The sequence below is a fragment of the Dendrobates tinctorius genome, unplaced genomic scaffold, assembly GCF_039654945.1.
Source record: "Dendrobates tinctorius isolate UK_male_01 unplaced genomic scaffold, ASM3965494v1 ptg000295l, whole genome shotgun sequence".
Classification (NCBI taxonomy): Eukaryota; Metazoa; Chordata; class Amphibia; order Anura; family Dendrobatidae; genus Dendrobates; species Dendrobates tinctorius.
In genome coordinates, this window is record NW_027361962.1 from 1,420,156 (window position 1) to 1,437,732 (window position 17,577).

General features: G+C 48.7%; 2 protein-coding genes across 2 annotated transcripts in view; one reads left to right on the forward strand and one right to left on the reverse strand.

The window, feature by feature from the left end:
* Positions 1-13,953, reverse strand: part of LOC141073043 (uncharacterized) — a 146,818-nt gene extending 132,865 nt beyond the window's left edge. The window contains exon 1 of the mRNA XM_073560361.1: positions 13,587-13,953. The gene's annotated coding sequence lies outside the window, so the exon portion shown is untranslated. The remainder of the gene's footprint in view (positions 1-13,586) is intronic.
* The window catches only part of LOC141073039 (uncharacterized), a 79,329-nt gene continuing 75,678 nt past the window's right edge, over positions 13,927-17,577 (forward strand). Inside the window, exon 1 of the mRNA XM_073560353.1 lies at positions 13,927-14,065. The gene's annotated coding sequence lies outside the window, so the exon portion shown is untranslated. The remainder of the gene's footprint in view (positions 14,066-17,577) is intronic.

The window sequence follows — 17,577 nt, forward strand, 5'->3', positions numbered from 1 at the left end:
GAAGCCTGATAAGCTACCATATTCATTTAGAATTAAGTGTAAGTTAGGTAGAGAGATCAGAGGGTTCCGTATTGTTAAAAGGACATCATCAGCAAAGAGTGACAGCTTATACTCATGCCTCCCCACTTGAATTCCTTGAATGTTCGGATTCTCCCTTATCTGTGCGGCCAAGGGTTCGATACAAAGTACAAATAAAAGGGGGGAAAGGGGGCATCCCTGTCTGGAGCCATTATATATGGGAAAAACAGATGATGACGCGTGAGGAAGCTTCACCGAGGCCCCAGGATTCGTGTATAAGCCCCTAATAGCTTGCAGAAACGGACCTTCGATGCCGAATCTTTTAAGCGTAGCAAATAGGAAGGGCCAACCCAGCCTATCGAAGGCTTTTTCCGCATCGAGACTAAGGAGCAAGCCTTCATCCCCCCGGCGATTTAATGCATCTATAAGGTCTATCGTTCGCCTGGTGTTATCCCCCGCTTGTCTGTTCAGAACAAATCCCACTTGATCTCCGTGAATCAGCCGAGGAAGAAATACTGAAAGTCTGGTGGCCAAAATTATTGCAAATATTTTTAAGTCAGTGTTTAGCAATGATATTGGGCAGTAACTTGCACAGTTCGAGGGGTCTTTTCCAGGTTTTGGAATCACTGTTATATGGGATTTCAGCATTAAGGAAGGGATCGGGTTACCACTGAGGAATGAATTAAACAGAGTCTGCATGTGGGGGATAAAGGTATCTTGAAATACCCTATAATATAAATATGAAAAACCGTCCGGTCCTGGGGCCTTTCCACTTGGGAGTTCCTTAATTGCAGAATTCAACTCCTCCGTGGTAATAGGGGTATTTAGTATGTTAAGGGCTTCCGCATCTAGTGTAGGGAGTGATCTAGCGGCAAGATATTCATTAATTAAATGGGTTCTTGTGTCTGGATGTGTTGAAAGAGGTGAAGGAAGCGAGTATAACCCAGCGTAGTAATCCCTGAAGGCATCTGCATGACCCTGAGGGTCGTATGTCAGATGCCCCCGTGCATCTCTGATAGCCAGGGGTGTGGATTGCGCCTTTCGGTCTCTAAGTTGTGCTGCAAGAAGAGAGTGGGCTTTGTTACCCCTCTCGTAGTATCGTTGTTTAGTATACGTCATCATTTTCTCCACCTTCCCAATCGCCAGATCCTTCAGTTTACCCCTAACAGTTACGATAGATTTTAGTTTAGCAATGGAGGGTTTAGTGAGTATGTCTCGCTCTAGTGCTGTCAACCGACTAGTGAGTTCCCGGTGTTGACCCTCTGTGTCTCTTTTCAGATGGGATGCCAATGAAATACAATTGCACCTCATGACAGACTTTTGTGCCTCCCATAGAACAGATTGGGAGGAGACAGATCCCTTGTTTAGTTGAAAGTAGTCCTCTAATTGACCTTGCAATTTGGTTTTGTACATGGGGACCTTTAGGAGATGATCACTGAGTCTCCAATGGCATACCCTCCTGGTTGGAGTGGAGTCACAGATATCCAACAACACAGGGGCATGGTCGGACCAGGTAATCTGACCAATCTCGGAGTTCCCAGTGATGCGCAACGCCGGAAGGTTCCCTAGGAAAGTGTCAATGCGTGTATGTGTGGAATGTGGGTGTGAATAGAATGTATATTGTCGGGAGGTGGGGTTTGTCATAATGCCATAAGTCAAAAAGGGCATGCTTGTGAATCAGAGCATGAAAGGCTTTTGCTTGCCTGGCCATGTGCACTCCCGCCTGTCTACCACTCAATGAGTGTCTATCCCTGACCTCTGAGAACGGGACATTAAAATCGCCACCAATAAACAGTGTGGAAGGGAGCTCTCGATTAATCTTACCTAGGACCCGCTCAAGGAAGGAAATTCGGCCTACGTTAGGGGCGTATATGTTGCACAGAACAATTGGGGCACCTCTCAGTTGTCCAGCCAGGATAATGTATCGACCCTTGGGATCTTTGATAGCCTTAGTGATTTGAATTGGGCAACCATTGGCTATGAGGATAGCCACTCCTGCTCTTTTTTTATCACACGGGGCCATGTAAGCTGTGGGAAATTTACCCCGTGCAAAGTGAAATGAGCCTGCGTCGTCATGGTGTGTTTCCTGTATAAACGCCACATCTGCCTTTGAGGCCTTCAACCCTTGTAGGGCCAATCGGCCCTTAACATTTGAGTTAAGCCCTTTAACATTTATAGACGTTATACAAATCATGGTTGTATTTGTAAGTGTTTAGTAGAGGATGTACTTTGATCCTACCCCACTTCCTCAGGTGCATCTTTCTTAACCTCACATGATAGACTTCCGCCAGACTGCTCCTCGTCACTGCCGACACTTCAGCATGTATCATGTAAATCAAGCAAAGACAAATCACATTAGGAAAACACACTAGGAAAGGGGGGAGACAACAAACAACATTCAGAACCATCACAGATGATTGTGACAACAATGGCAATGAAATATCGAAATCAGTCTTTCCGGTCTTCGAAAAGTTAAGAAGAACTGTGTTCGAGTGTCTATAATCAACGCTTGAATAACAATAGAGTAAGTTCCTCTAGAGCCGTGGGCGCTCTAGGAGTCAGATTCACTCTCAGGGGTCTGCGGATTCGGCTGTATAACAGAGCCTCCGCCTCTAAATCGGGATCTTTAAACAAAGGTGTATGTAGAAAAGAAAAGGGGTACACAACTAGCTCTATGCATGTCTGCTCCCCGCAGTCATTTTTAGCAAGTAATGAACAGTATGGCCAACAAGGATTGCTCTGCATTTACGGTGTGGTTGCACCTCGTGTCTCACTTCTTATGGGATGTTCGGCTTCCCCCTGCTCCGTCGGGACCTGGGGACACGGGAGAGCGTTGTCTTTTAGAAGACACCCTGTGCCAGACCTCTGGAGGGGGCGGCGGTGGAGGAACCAGTCCCCAGTTGGACAACTTCGGCACAGGGATCTCCAAAATTTCACAGAATTGGGGAAGATCCGATGTTTCTCTGAACATGGCTGTACGACCGTTTTTCCTGGCCGAGAGGCTGAAGGGAAATCCCCATCTATATAGAATCTGGTGTTCCCTTAGAGTGTCCAAGAGTGGCTTAAGCATCTTTCTCTTTTGTAAGGTCATCCAGGAGAGATCAGCTAGCAATTGGAGAGAGTGACCTTCATATTCTATATTACGTAGTTTCCGTGCTTGCTGCATGATTTCCTCCTTAAGCTTATAATCCGTGACACAACAGATAACGTCTCTGGGTGTTTAGGAGGAGTTTTTTGGTCGGAGGGCTCTATGAGCTCTATCTAAGTTTATTTTGTGAGATGGCGGGGCTTTCAGAATTTTGTTAAATATATTCTGTAAAATTACAAATAGATTTTCCTCTCCATTATGTTCAGGTAGGCCTCTGAGTCTTATATTATGATGCCGTCCCCTATTGTCCAGATCTTCAAGATGACGCTGGTACTCACGAAGGGTGTCGTGTTGTGCTGTCATGGTAGCTTATAAATTAGCCACATAATTCCTTGTCTCATCGTGATCATTTTCCAGAGTTTCCACTCTGTGAGTCATATGTCGGATGTCTGCTCTGACAGCTGAAATTTCTGCTCTGCAAACTTCTTTGATTTCCTGTACCATGGAATGTAAGTCTTCTTTCGTGGACAGGTGCGCCATATATAACCTCCAGTCCCTCAAGGATATATTCTGCGAGTCTTCATCTGGAAGAAGAGGGGTATCTGGGGTGTTGGTTAAAAAGGCGGTCGGGCGTGTATATCTAGACATGGAGGGGGTGGCAGACAGACAGAAATCTTCTGCAGGGCTCGGTGTTTGCAAGGGGTCACTACTTCCTCCCTTGACTGCAGCATTTTGGGGCTCTGGAGATTGCATAGTCCCCTGTTGTACTAGTTGCTGTGGTGTCTGCGCGCCTGCTGTAGTTTCCATGTTCCTGCCTCTCCTCCCTGTTCCCCTGCATGGCGCTGGTAGCTGCACTTCCCCATTCCTCCCTCTCTTTCTTCTCCACTCTGCGGTCTCTGCTCTTTATGTGGAGGCATGAGGCTTGGCCGGGTCCGGAGATCCTCTAACTGCAGCGCCACAGCATCTCCTCCCTGTGCCTCCCGCTTTGCCGCCGCCATGTTACCTGAGCGCGCCCTCCCTGTAGAAGAATGGAGGAACGCGTCCAGAGGTCCCAGCTGGGAGGTTTGCTGCGGGGAAGGCACCGATCGGTCTGGCGGCTTCTGCTGGTGTCTTTTCACCATATCTTGGGCGCCTTCGGTAAGTTTGTGAGCTGTTACGGCCGTTTTGTAGCTGTGGCTGCGGGGAGCTCTCTGCCACACGTCCTACTCCATCGACGTCCGGCTCCGCCCCCCGCAAGATTCTGTTATTTAAATGAGCAACCCCTGGGGCAGAGGGCCAACCCCCAGGAGTAGGACCACAAGGCCCAAAGAACTGGCAAGCCAAGTATGTTGACGGGCGACCGGTCCTCCCAGTGGTGATTGACGGCATCCCCATGAACGCTTTGCTGGACACTGGCTCTCAGGTGACAACTATGCCATATATCCTTTACAAGCGGTATTGGGCTGACTCTGAACTTACCCGTAGCCCAAGTGAACTGACAGTAGTTGCCAGCAATGGTCAGTCTTTGCCGCAAGTAGGATGTAAAGAGATTACCATTAAAGTTGGGCGAGTAGAGTTAAAATCTCAAGGTCTGATAGTTGTAGACATTGATCGACGAGAATGTAATCCAATGATGACCTTAGGTACTAATGTGATTGAAAATTGTCTTGCCGAGGTTATTGTTTTGTTGCAACAGCTGGCCGAGACTGCTGGTTCCAGTGAACAACGAGTCCTGCAGAAGGGGAGCAAGGCCCTGATGCAAAGACAGCAGGTAGAACTGTCTGGCGGAGAAATCGGCAGCGTCAGAGTGAGTGATTCTTTGCCCATTGCGATACCCCCTAGATGTGAAATGTTAATTTGGTGTCGGGCAACTATCGGCCTCAGAGGAAAAGATTACCAAGCATTGGTACTCTGTACTCTGATAGCAGGCCCACTGTCCTGACATCCAGAGGGGTGGTTGATGTCCACAAAGGGAGAGTACCTGTACGCCTCTTGAACTGTGTGGAAGAGGGGGCCACAATACCTCGGTACGCCACAGTTGCTAAGCTGCTTACCAGGGCTGTGGAGTCGGTAAGCCAAACCTGCGACTCCGACTCCTCAATTTCCCTTCCACCGACTCCACGACTCCGACTCCAACATATATTGCTTATATTTAAGTGAATAATTTATTGTAGTACAATGTGAACATCAGACATTTAATCATTTTTATGATACAATAATCAAGACATTTAGATGGAACATAATATCTATTTATTGGAATACAACTTTAGAACACAAAAAACTGTAATAAATTGTAAATATGTCATACACTATGTAATATCGATTACATATATATATATACAGTATATATATATATCACTATGTAATAAACTATGTAAGTGGTAAAAAACAGTTTTCAACAAAAACATACTAAATAACATTTGTGCAGTCTATGAATTTGTTCTAAGAAATAGAATTGCCTCCATCAGATCCTCCTTCATAGATGACCTAAAATCTGACCCAATAATTTTAAGGCCAGAGAACAACCTCTCTACAGTAACTTGGGTTGGAGGCAAAGCCGTAACCACATGGGCAACATTTCTAACAATTTCCAACTATAAAGGAATTGCCTCATGTACAGTCAGTTTTGATGAACGGTTGAATTTTTCTTTTTATTTGAGAGCAAGTGGAACATTTTGCTGAAATATGGTCAATCTGCTTGCTATTGGAGACGGAGTGAAATCTTTTTCCTTGCAGCAACGCTTTGCCTGCTCCATATCATCCAAATACTTGTCAAAGTCAAACTCCTCATCTGATGATGAAGATATGGCAGCAGTAGCACTGTCAGGACCCAAGTCCTCTTGCGCCTGGCAGTCCTCCTGTAAGCCACTCATCCTAACTGCTACCTCAGTCAGAGCTTCTTTTCCTTTAGTAAGCTGTTGATCATCAAGCAATATATGATGACTTGGGTCCACATAAACAGCTGCCAGAAAAATTTTATTTTCCAATAGCTATGTCTTTCTTCGTTTCATTGAAGCAGAAATGCCATCTGCGATTAAATCTCCTCTTTGGGACAGGCAAAATAGCAAGTTCTTCCACTCCGTTATGAAAATGCCAGGAGTTAAATCCTCAGCTTGTAATTTTTTAGTCACGGTAAATAGGTGATTAAGCAATACCTTCAATTCAGCCACCTGTGTCCACTGACCTTCATTTAGGGTTACCTGAGGGTTCGCCATATCTATAAGAAACGGTTTTAGCCAGGATCAAAACTAGGGGGGGCAGAACCTCATACTGCACACCTCAGCTGCTGCAGAACCTTATACTGCACACCCATACACTTGAAAACAAAGCTTTCACCTTAAGATGTGGTGAATGCAGTCTATTTATTCCAACTATCAATTGATGTTGATGTGTTACTGAAGACGAGCAATGCCTGTCCTGGGCGTCCTTTTGGGCAGCTATGAGGTGTACCTGACTGGTGCTAAAAAAAAAAGGAGTGTAAAGGTGCTGTCACACTTAGCGATGTACCAGCGATCCCGACCAGCGATATGACGCGGTCAGGATCGCTGGTACATCGCTAAGTGGTCGCTAGTGAGCTGCCACACAGGCAGATCTCACCAGCGACATCGCAGGGGTCGGGGGTCGCTACTTACCTGTCAGACGAGGCAATCCTGCGTCCTCCCGCCCGGCTCCACGCGTCGCTCGTCCTCACAGCAGGAAGCGCCGCAGGAAGCTGACGACGAGAAACAGTCCTGAACGTTCTCGCGCGATCAGCGATAACCAGCGGGGGAGTTACGTCACTAGTTATAGCGATATTGCTAGCGATATCTCTTAGTGTGACATGCCCTTTAGTCTGTGTGCTACCCGACTTTCTTTCTTTTTGGTACAGATAAGATATGGATAGACAGATATGGATAAATGGATAGATAGAGCAGATTTCTAATCTGCTTTTGCTATTGAAAATATTATCTATGAGCTCAAAAACCTTTCAGTTGATGCGGTTTTTTAAAAAGCTGATCTGCTTTTGCAGCTGAAAAACGTATCCTCAAAAAACGCAGCAAAAAACGCTGTGTGTGAATGTAGCCTTAGATCAGGAATAGAACAACCATTTATAGGACATTTCATAACTTTCCCAAATTCCTATGAAAAAATATTCAGCACATTCTGCATTGAACTACTGTACCCAATTTATTATATATTTTAGGAGTCGGAGTCGGACCATTTTATACCGACTCCAACTCCTCCAAAATGAGCTCCGACTCCATGACTCCGACTCCACAGCCCTGCTGTTTACAGTCAGTAACAACACAATACGGGCAGCAGAGCCCTTGGTCTCGTCCGACCAGGTGGAGAACAATGGCTCTGTAAAGCAGCTGGAGGAGTGGTGTCAGCAGCTGCATGTGGGAACTGACTCCACCCCTTCATACCAAAAGAGTGGGGTTTACCGAGTGACTCAGGAGTATGAGCGGGTATTCAGTAAACACCCTCTAGACTTTGGGAAGGCAAAAGGGGTTCAACACCATATCCCCACTGGAGATCATCCACCCATTAAAGAAAGGTACCAGCCTATACCCCCAACACAATATCAATGTGCCAAAAGTATGTTGCGGGAAATGAAGGAAGCTGGGGTGATCAGAAACAGTTGAAGCCCCTGGGCAGCTCCAATAGTCTTTGTGAAAAGTAAAGATGGTACCATGAGAGAATGTGTGTTGATTACAGAAAAATTAACAGCATTACACATAAGGATGCCTACCCACTACCCAGAATTGGAGTCATTAGCTGCACTTAAAACTGCTAACTATTTTTCCACCTTAGATCTCACTAGTGGGTTTTGGCAGGTTCCCGTGGCAGAGGCAGACAAGGAGAAAACAGCATTTACCACCCCAATTGGTCTCTGCGAGTTCAACTACATGCCATTCGGGCTCTGCACCGCCCCGGGGACATTTCAACGGCTAATGGAGTGCTGTCTTGGACACCAGAACTTCAAGACAGTCCTGTTGTACCTTGATGATGTCATTGTTTTCTCCAAGACTTATGAAGACCATCTGGAGCACCTGGCTGAGGTGTTCGAAGCTCTGTCCAACTTTGGCCTGAAAGTGAAGCCATCCAAATGCCACCTCCTGAAGCCCAAGGTACAGTACCTCGGTCATGTAGCGAGTGCAGAAGGAGTGGCACCGGATCCTGACAAAGTCACTGTCATCCGGGACTGGCAGAAGCCCAGCAACCTCCATGAAGTACGTCAATTCCTCGGGTTGGAAGGCTATTACCGAAGGTTCATCAAAGGCTTCACTGAGATAGCCACACCTATGCAAAATCTTCTGGTGGGCCAGCCCAAGAAAGCCAGGAAGAAGAGTCCTACATTTGAATGGTGTCAGGGGTGCTTCAGCAGCACCGCCACCTCAAGTAACTAGGACAGAGATAGAATGCACGTGAAGGACTCTTACCCACAGCCATGGGAGTCCTGGCGTCTAACGTGGGTAGGAGCAGAGTAGCTTGAGGACCTGTGGGAGGTGGAGCAACGATGAAGAGCTAGGTGCACACAGGACCTACGATCATGTGACCGCAGGGGGCGGGGCTTAGCGTCCTACTGCTACAGATGATATAGTATACTCGCTTCCCAGATTAACCGATTAACCTCTGCACCGCTTAACCTGGAGCCTCAGTAAACCATGACAAATGGAATGAGGAACTGGAGAGGTCCTTCACTCGACTGAAGATGGCTCTCACAGGAGATGAAGTTCTGGCCTACCCAGATTATGACCAACCATTTGTTTTGTATACTGATGCCAGCAACATGGGACAGAGCAGTACTGTCACAGGTACAGAATGGCAAAGAAAGAGTGATCTCCTACGCCAGCAGGAAGCTTCGTCCCACTGAAAGGAACCCTGACAACTACAGTTCCTTCAAACTGGAGTTCCTCTCCATAGTCTGGGCTGTGACTGAACGATTCAAGCATTACCTAGCTTCAGCCAAGTTTACCATCTTCACGGACAACAACCCATTGAGTCACTTGGAAACTGCAAAACTAGGTGCACTGGAGCAGCGATGGATGGCCCAGCTGTCTAACTATTAATTTACCATCAAGTACCGAGTGGGGCACAAGAATGCCAATGTGTCACGGCCCCCGTCCCTGTCGTGCGCCCAGCCATGGCCCCCATCGCACGCTAATACTTACCCTGCGACGCAGCCTCTCTCCCTCCTCCGTCGACGGCAGCGGCATCCTCCTCCGACCGGCCCGCGGCCTGTGACATCACTGTGACTTCTGCGCATGCGCCATAGGCCGCGGCCAGCCCTCCCAGCCAGTTCTCACACTCCGGCGGTGCCCTGACCCGGTAGCACCGCCGGACCAATGGGGGCAGGTTCTCGGCTATATCAGGCCGCCCTCCCATAATGGAGGTGCCTGATCGTTGTTGTATCTTCAGCACACTAGACTCCCGGGCCTTTGCCCGATGCACGGTCTTTGTCCTCACCTTGTCCCTGTGCTTCCTTTCAGTACTACTTGGTCCTGTGTGTGTTCCTGCTCTGACCTGCCTGCTCATGCTGTGCCTGATTACTGCCGTCCTATTCCGGTCCTGTCTACCCGTGTCTGTACCTGCTGTCCTACTTTGGTACTGCCTACCCGTGTCTGTTCCTGCAGTCCTACTCCGGTCCTGCCTACCCGTGTCTGATTCCTGCAGTCCTACTCCAGTCCTGCCTTTCCGTGTCTGCTCCTGCTGTCCTATTCCGGTCCTGTCTACCTGTGTCTGCTCCTGCTGTCCTACTCCGCTCCTGCCTACCCGTGTCTGTTCCTGCAGTCCTACTCCGGTCCTGCCTACCCGTGTCTGATTCCTGCAGTCCTACTCCAGTCCTGCCTTTCCGTGTCTGCTCCTGCTGTCCTACTCCGGTCCTGCCTACCCGTGTCTGTTCCTGCAGTCCTACTCCGATCCTGCCTACCCGTGTCAGTTCCTGCAGTCCTACTCCGGTCCAGTCTATCCATGCCTGATTCCTGCAGTCCTACTCCGGTCCTGCCTTCCCGTGGCTGCCTCACTCCAGTCCAATCCGAGCCGCCCCTCTTGGTTCCGGCTGCTGTGGCATTCGAACCAATGGGCCTGCTCCTAACGGTCCCTGTATAGGGGTCGGTCCCACCAGGTTGCTCGTCCGGGGCCCCTCGGTGCCACGGTCCAGAGGGTCCGCTCCAGGAAACCCGTCCTGCCTAGCGCCACGCTAACAAAATGCTGATGCGCTGTCCAGATTGCCTAATCTGCCAGATGCAGGAGAAGATCCTGAGGCACTCCTTCCACTGGCCAATTGCGGCCCATCGTGCCCAAGGAGTGAGAAACAGACGGTCTATCGTGAAAGAGGCCACCCTAAATCCGTTGCTTCATCATGACTGGGCAGAAAAGCAGGATAACGACCCCGCAGTCCGCCTGGTAAAGGAGCTACTGTCACAAGCTAACTCGCGCCCAAGTCCAGATGCTCCTGAAGAAACCCAGCAGTTGTGGAAGGAAAGAGGCAGGCTGTTCATCTATGAAGAAAAGCTGTGTCGGAGGAGTATCAATGCCCGTACTCATGAGCTGGTCTGGCAGGTGGTAGTCCCAAAGAGGGAGGCATCAATGGTCTTGGAAGCATACCACAATGGAGCTGGACACTTCGGATGGAAGAAGTTGGAGGCCTTGCTCCGGGAGAGATTCTACTGGGCTGGTATGAGGAAGGCCATCGAAAATTGGTGCCGGGAGTGTGGACAATGCAACCTGCGCAGGAAGGACAGTAACCGCCAGCGAGCTCCTTTGCAGCCAATAATAATCAAACAACCACTCGAGTTGGTAGCCCTGGACCATACGAAGCTGGTTCCAAGCCGTTCAGGCTACGTTTATGCTCTTACCATCGTTGACCAGTGACCACTACTCGAGATTCCTCGTAGTCATGCCTGTCAAGGATCAAACAGCCAGGACAGCAGCCAGAGCATTCCAACAGCACTTTTGTCGACCACACGGATATCCCAAGCGAGTGCTTACAGATCAAGGTCCAGCCTTTGAGGCAGAAGTGTTCCAGGAATTCTGTAACTTGTACGGTTGCAAGAAGATCAGGACAACACCATACTATCCACAGACCAATGGCATGTGTGAAAAGATGAATCAGGTGGTGATCAATCTACTAAAGACCTTGCCTTCGGAAGAGAGGAATCTGTGGCCAGAAAAGTTGCCAGATCTGGTAGACCTCTACAATCACATTCCTGTGAATTCCACCAACTGCACTCCAGCCTACCTAATGATAGCGAGGCCTGGCAAGCTGCCTATTGATATGGATATGGGAGTCCTTACACCTGAGGTGACATCACCAGATGCTGACTGGGACACAGAGAGGCAGCAGCAGTACTGTAGAGTACAAGAGTGTGTAGAGAAGAGTCTAGCTCAGGCAAGACTAAAGCAGGAACAGAACTACAATCAACATGCACCTGCAGTTCCCTTGTCACCAGGAGAACAAGTCCTAAAGAGGAAAAGAAGGATGCATAAATTGGATGACCAATGGGAAGCTGAACCCAATACCGTCCTACCTTCAATTTTGACAACACCAAAGTGTGCCTTATCAGTAAGGATGGAGGAGAAACCTCATCAGCAGTATCGAGGGATCATCTGAAACTGTGACCTGACCAACTAAAGGACAGAATGGAAGAGCAAAACAACCTTCAGCCCATAGAGGAAGAAGAAAAGGTCAGCACTGTACTAGGAGAATTCCCTGCAAATTGGACGAGAGCGAATCAAGCCATAGTGGTGCCAGTTTTGACCTTTCCCCAACTGGTAGTGCAAGAAGAAGTGACTCAAGACCACCCTGAAACTAGCAAGTACAGGTAGCGGATGCCACACCAGCAATGGAACAAGAGAATTCTCATCCTGCCAGTGGTGAATCTGTCATGCCCACAGTGAGTAGAAGTGGTCCTAGGAAATCTAGTATTCCTGTGCTACGCAGAACCGCCAGTAGTGTAGCCAGTACAACACACACTACACCAGTAGTAGTTAACACAAGGCATCCAGTAAGGTCCCCAACAACACCAGTGCTACGTAGGTCTGTTCATAGTACCCAAGGTATACCACCCATAAGGTTTCGTACCTAAATAAGTTATGTGAATGTTAAAATGTAAATATGCAACCTTTTCAAGCTTATGTGCCTACAGAGACTCTGTAAGAACTTTTGAACAATCTTATTTTGTTTTTGATGGACAATTGGACCACAGGACTATGTGTGGCCAAAACTCTACTTGTATATAGTTACCAACTGCTCTGGAAATGGACCATGGACATTGACGCATGGACTAATCGTCACAAGGACTATTTTTGAGCTTTGGTTTTTGTAATTTTTCATTTTTGAAATCTTGTTACATTTACAATTGTTCATTTGTTAATATGTTTGCATGTTTTCTTCAGTCCGGGAGTACTGAATTGCACTTGGGGGGGAATGTGGCGCCCCCAGGAGTATGGTCGCCACACTGGCATTACCTTCCTCCTAGGGAGTGTGATGTCATGCTTGGAAGCAATGAAGGGTCTATCAGGTAAACAATACACACAGCACAGTTCCCATTCCAGGCTAGCAGAGGGAGCTCTGAACCAAAACTGGGGGAGAAGCTGCTCTCTGGGGGCCAGGAAGGGGAAAGTAGTCAGTTCGTGTGAAGAGGGAAACGTGTGTGGACGTGAGGAGCTGGAAGACTGAGCAGAGTTCAGGGCTCACTTCTAGCTGTAGCGCATGGTCTGGAGTCCGGTCTCCAAGTTTGTATGGATACTGATGTTCCTGCAGCAGAAACCGGAGGAATAGGAAGCTGTAAATGATCTGTTCCCACATAAGACTCGGCGGCAACACAGCAACGTGTGAGCCAGAAGAAGAAGGCTACAGCTGTCTGCCATACGAGGAAGTTCTGAAAGAGAACAAGCAAGTGGAACTTCAGTGTAATACAGTACTGCAAGTACCTCAAATAAGCGCTAGAAAGGAGACAACACAACCTATCTGCATAGAGATTCCTAAGTTGCTTCCAGGCTAATCAGCTCCTGTTCCATCTGTAATCTGGACTGCATTTACAAAGCACAGTAAAGGTAACGGAAACTGCACCGTTGTGTCATTGCATTCTTCCTGCAAACCCTCCAGCACTGCTACCTCTCTGTGCCAGACACTACACCCTCTTCCTCAACACCTACTACCACTGCCCTGGGACTACAGCTCCACCTGTGGGGAGCTATTACATCTTGCTGCTTTATACCATCTGTCCCAGAAGCCTGCAGCGTCGGATTAACCCCTTCATTGCCGATCACCACAGGTGGCGTCACGTATTATCCACTTATAAACTTTAATGAGCCACTCTCAACCCCTTTTACATGGACGCCCAGGGCCACGGACAGGGTCAACGCTACTGTGACACCTCCCTCTGAGATACCGGCCCGGTATCGAGTAACCCCACTGCCCTGGCGGGCAATCCATCCTCACTGACATAAAAGGACTTGAAAAAAATCCTCCAAAAATATACAAGAATCACTGAAAAAAGGCAGAGATGCTTACCTGCCCAGGACTAAAAACAAATGCACTATCAGGATGCAGCAACCATAATATTAGCTAATACCGTACATATTTTGATGTTTTTGTGCCCTTTATCTCTTTTTCAGGGTGCAGTTGGGCCCATATGGCTGTGGCCTCTGGTCACACAGGTTGCATGTGGGCGGCCGCCTGATCTCAGGGTATGGGCGTTGGTAATAGGCTGTAAGCAGGACGCTCTGCATCACCTGTGTGTGAAAATGCCATATACAGATTGGAATATTTTTTTTTGTGCACCAGTATTTCCTCCTCCCAGCCCCCAGTCAGGCCGGAAGCAGCTAAGCAAACAGTAGGGAAAAAAAAGTTGCTCGGCTCCCAGTGGTCACGGTGTGCTGCCCCCATCATCCACATCATAGAGCCGGCACTTCCTCTCAGTCAGATCCTTCAGAGGAAACGCATCACTACCAGGAAGAAGGAAAGAAAAGAGAGAAGACGAGAGACAGGAGGTAAGAGAGAGACAGGAGGGAAGAGAGAGACAGGAGGAAAGAGAGAGAGACAGGAGAGAAGAGAGAGACAGGAGGGAAGAGAGAGACAGGAGGGAAGAGAGAGACAGGAGGGAAGAGAGAGACAGGAGGGAAGAGAGAGACAGGAGGGAAGAGAGAGAGACAGGAGGGAAGAGAGAGGAGAGACAGGAGGGAAGAGAGAGACAGGAGGGAAGAGAGAGAGACAGGAGGGAAGAGAGAGAGACAGGAGGGAAGAGAGAGACAGGAGGGAAGAGAGAGAGACAGGAGGGAAGAGAGAGAGACAGGAGAGAAGACAGAGAGAGACAGGAGGGAAGAGAGAGGAGAGACAGGAGGGAAGAGAGAGAGACAGGAGGGGAGAGAGAGACAGGAGGGGAGAGAGAGACAGGAGGGAAGAGAGAGAGACAGGAGAGAAGACAGAGAGAGACAGGAGGGAAGAGAGAGAGACAGACAGGATGAAAGAGAGAGACAGGAGGGAAGAGAGAGAGACAGGAGGGAAGAGAGAGAGACAGGAGGGAAGAGAGAGACAGGAGGGAAGAGAGAGAGACAGGAGGGAAGAGAGACAGGAGGGAAGAGAGACAGGAGGAAAGAGAGAGACAGGAGGAAAGAGAGAGACAGGAGGAAAGAGAGAGACAGGAGGGAAGAGAGAGAGGAGGGAAGAGAGAGAGAGACAGGAGGGAAGAGAGAGAGACAGGAGGGAAAGAGAGAGACAGACAGGAGGGAAGAGAGAGACAGACAGGAGGGAAGAGAGAGAGGAGGGAAGAGAGAGAGAGAGGAGGGAAGAGAGAGAGACAGGAGGGAAGAGAGAGAGACAGGAGGAAAGAGAGAGACAGGAGGGAAGAGAGAGACAGACAGGAGGGAAGAGAGAGAGACAGGAGGGAAGAGAGAGAGACAGGAGGAAAGAGAGAGACAGGAGGGAAGAGAGAGACAGACAGGAGGGAAGAGAGAGAGACAGGAGGGAAGAGAGAGAGACAGGAGGGAAGAGAGAGAGAGACAGGAGGTAAGAGAGAGACAGGAGGGAAGAGAGAGAGACAGGAGGGAAGAGAGAGACAGGAGGGAAGAGAGAGACAGGAGGGAAGAGAGAGAGACAGGAGGGAAGAGAGAGAGAGAGACAGGAGGGAAGAGAGAGAGAGAGACAGGAGGGAAGAGAGAGAGACAGGAGGGAAGAGAGAGAGACAGGAGGGAAGAGAGAGAGAGACAGGAGGGAAGAGAGAGACAGACAGGAGGGAAGAGAGAGAGAGACAGACAGGAGGGAAGAGAGAGACAGGAGGTAAGAGAGAGAGACAGGAGGTAAGAGAGAGAGACAGGAGGTAAGAGAGAGAGACAGGAGGTAAGAGAGAGAGACAGGAGGTAAGAGAGAGAGACAGGAGGGAAGAGAGAGACAGACAGGAGGGAAGAGAGAGAGAGAGAGACAGGAGGTAAGAGAGAGACAGGAGGGAAGAGAGAAAGACAGGAGGGAAGAGAGAGAGACAGGAGGGAAGAGAGAGAGACAGGAGGTAAGAGAGAGACAGGAGGTAAGAGAGAGACAGGAGGTAAGAGAGAGACAGGAGGGAAGAGAGAGAGAGACAGGAGGGAAGTTAGAGAAAGACAGGAGGGAAGAGAGAAAGACAGGCGGGTAGAGAGAGAGAGACAGGCGGGTAGAGAGAGAGACAGGAGGAAACAGAGAGACAGGAGGGAAGAAAGAGAGAGACTGTCTAATCTCCCAGACTTCACCTCCATGGAGGGGGAACAGAACCTGCCGATAATACTGGGGAAGAGGAAGGTGCAGCGGCCATAGCAGCGGAATATGTCAGTGCCTGCCACAGACTTAAGAGGAGACTGATATGTCATGGACTCCTGTACCCCACCCCGGACATGCCACTATCCTCTAACAGGAGCCTGATGTATCCTGGACCTCTATATGCCCCCTACCCCGTCCCCCTATTTTTACCATTTGCTTTGGCAATGCTAATATGTGCTTAGTCCTGCCAATAAAGCTCATTTGAAATTGAGAGAGACAGGAGGGAAGAGACAGAGAGGAGGAAAGAGAGAGATACAGGAGGTAAGAGACAGGAGGTAAGAGAGAGAGAGAGAGAGAGACAGGAGGGAAGAGAGAGACAGGAGGAAAGAGAGAGCGACAGGGAAGAGACAGACAGGAGGAAAGAGACAGACAGGAGGAAAGAGAGAGAGACACACAGAAGGAAAGAGGAGGAAGAGAGAGAGAGACAGCAGGGAAGAGAGAGACAGGAGGTGAGAGATTGAGAGACAGACGATGCTGAAGTTGGTTTCTTATTCTTTTTATTTTCTACTTTTTACAGATTTAATGACAAAAATCACAATGATAAATTACAAATTGAAAGGGTTAAATTACTTTGGGCCACTGATCCCACAATGCAGGCACACAGATAGTGATGCCCCACGTCTCGTTCCGGTCACTCCAGCCTGGCCCAAATGGGTTCTGGGCCTCAGCTCTGGCATCACAATGTCCCATTTGCCCCCTGTGATGCAGAGTGTCACTATCTGTGTAATGATGGTGGGAGATCAGTGGCACAAAGTCACGTAACCTCTTACCAGCACCAGGTGACATCTGCAGCGTAATATGTACTCAGAGAGTTGTCACTGTGCCAGCTGTGGTGTTACATAGGACTGCAGGTGACATCTACATTATTTGTTCTCAGAGTTTTCGCTGGCATATGTGGTGTTGCATAGGACTGCACATAACATCTACTACATTATCTGCACTGTGAGAGTTATCGGCAGCAGCAGGCCGCTATAGATGACCGATATAGATGAGCTCTGAGGGAGACCAGGCAGACATGTTCTCCCTACACTACCGCTCTCCGTTCTGTAGACCACAGGTCGCTTTTAGCCTTCGGTCTATAGAATGACAGGGTGATGCAGTGGCCAAGTTTCTGGTGCGGTGAAGTCATCGCATGGCTATAATGGGTTGCTCCGTCCGCACTTTGACGAGGGTCTCATCAGAATCCTGGATTAGGGGAGTACATGGTGTTTTCAATTTTAATTGCCATATTTTACGCATTATAAAGCTAAGTGCACACGTAGCAGAAAATTTCTGCTCAGAAACCTGACTCCCTTCCCAGAAACCGCATCTTTTTTGCCTTCGCGTTTTTTGCGCGTTTTTTCCGGAGCGTTTTCAAAGCGCATTGAACAAGCCAGAAACGCGGAAAAATCAGCAAAATTAATGAGCATGCTGCGTTTTTTACCGCAATGTGTTTTTTTTTGCGGTAAAAACGCATCAATGTGCACAAAAAGTACAAAATGAATAGAGATGACTGGGAAGCTTATTTTTAGCGGTTTTATAGTGAAAACAGCTAAAAAAAACGCTGTGTGTGAACACAGCCTAAGACTCACTTTTCCCCAAAATTTGTGGGGGAAATGGGGGTGCGTCTTAAAATGCGTATATACCTTACTATGGCTGCAGGCTGGGATGAGGGGGTGTCTGGTGGTGCTGCTGGGGTCTTCGGCGGTGCTGCGAGGAGGGGTGTCCAGTGCTGCTG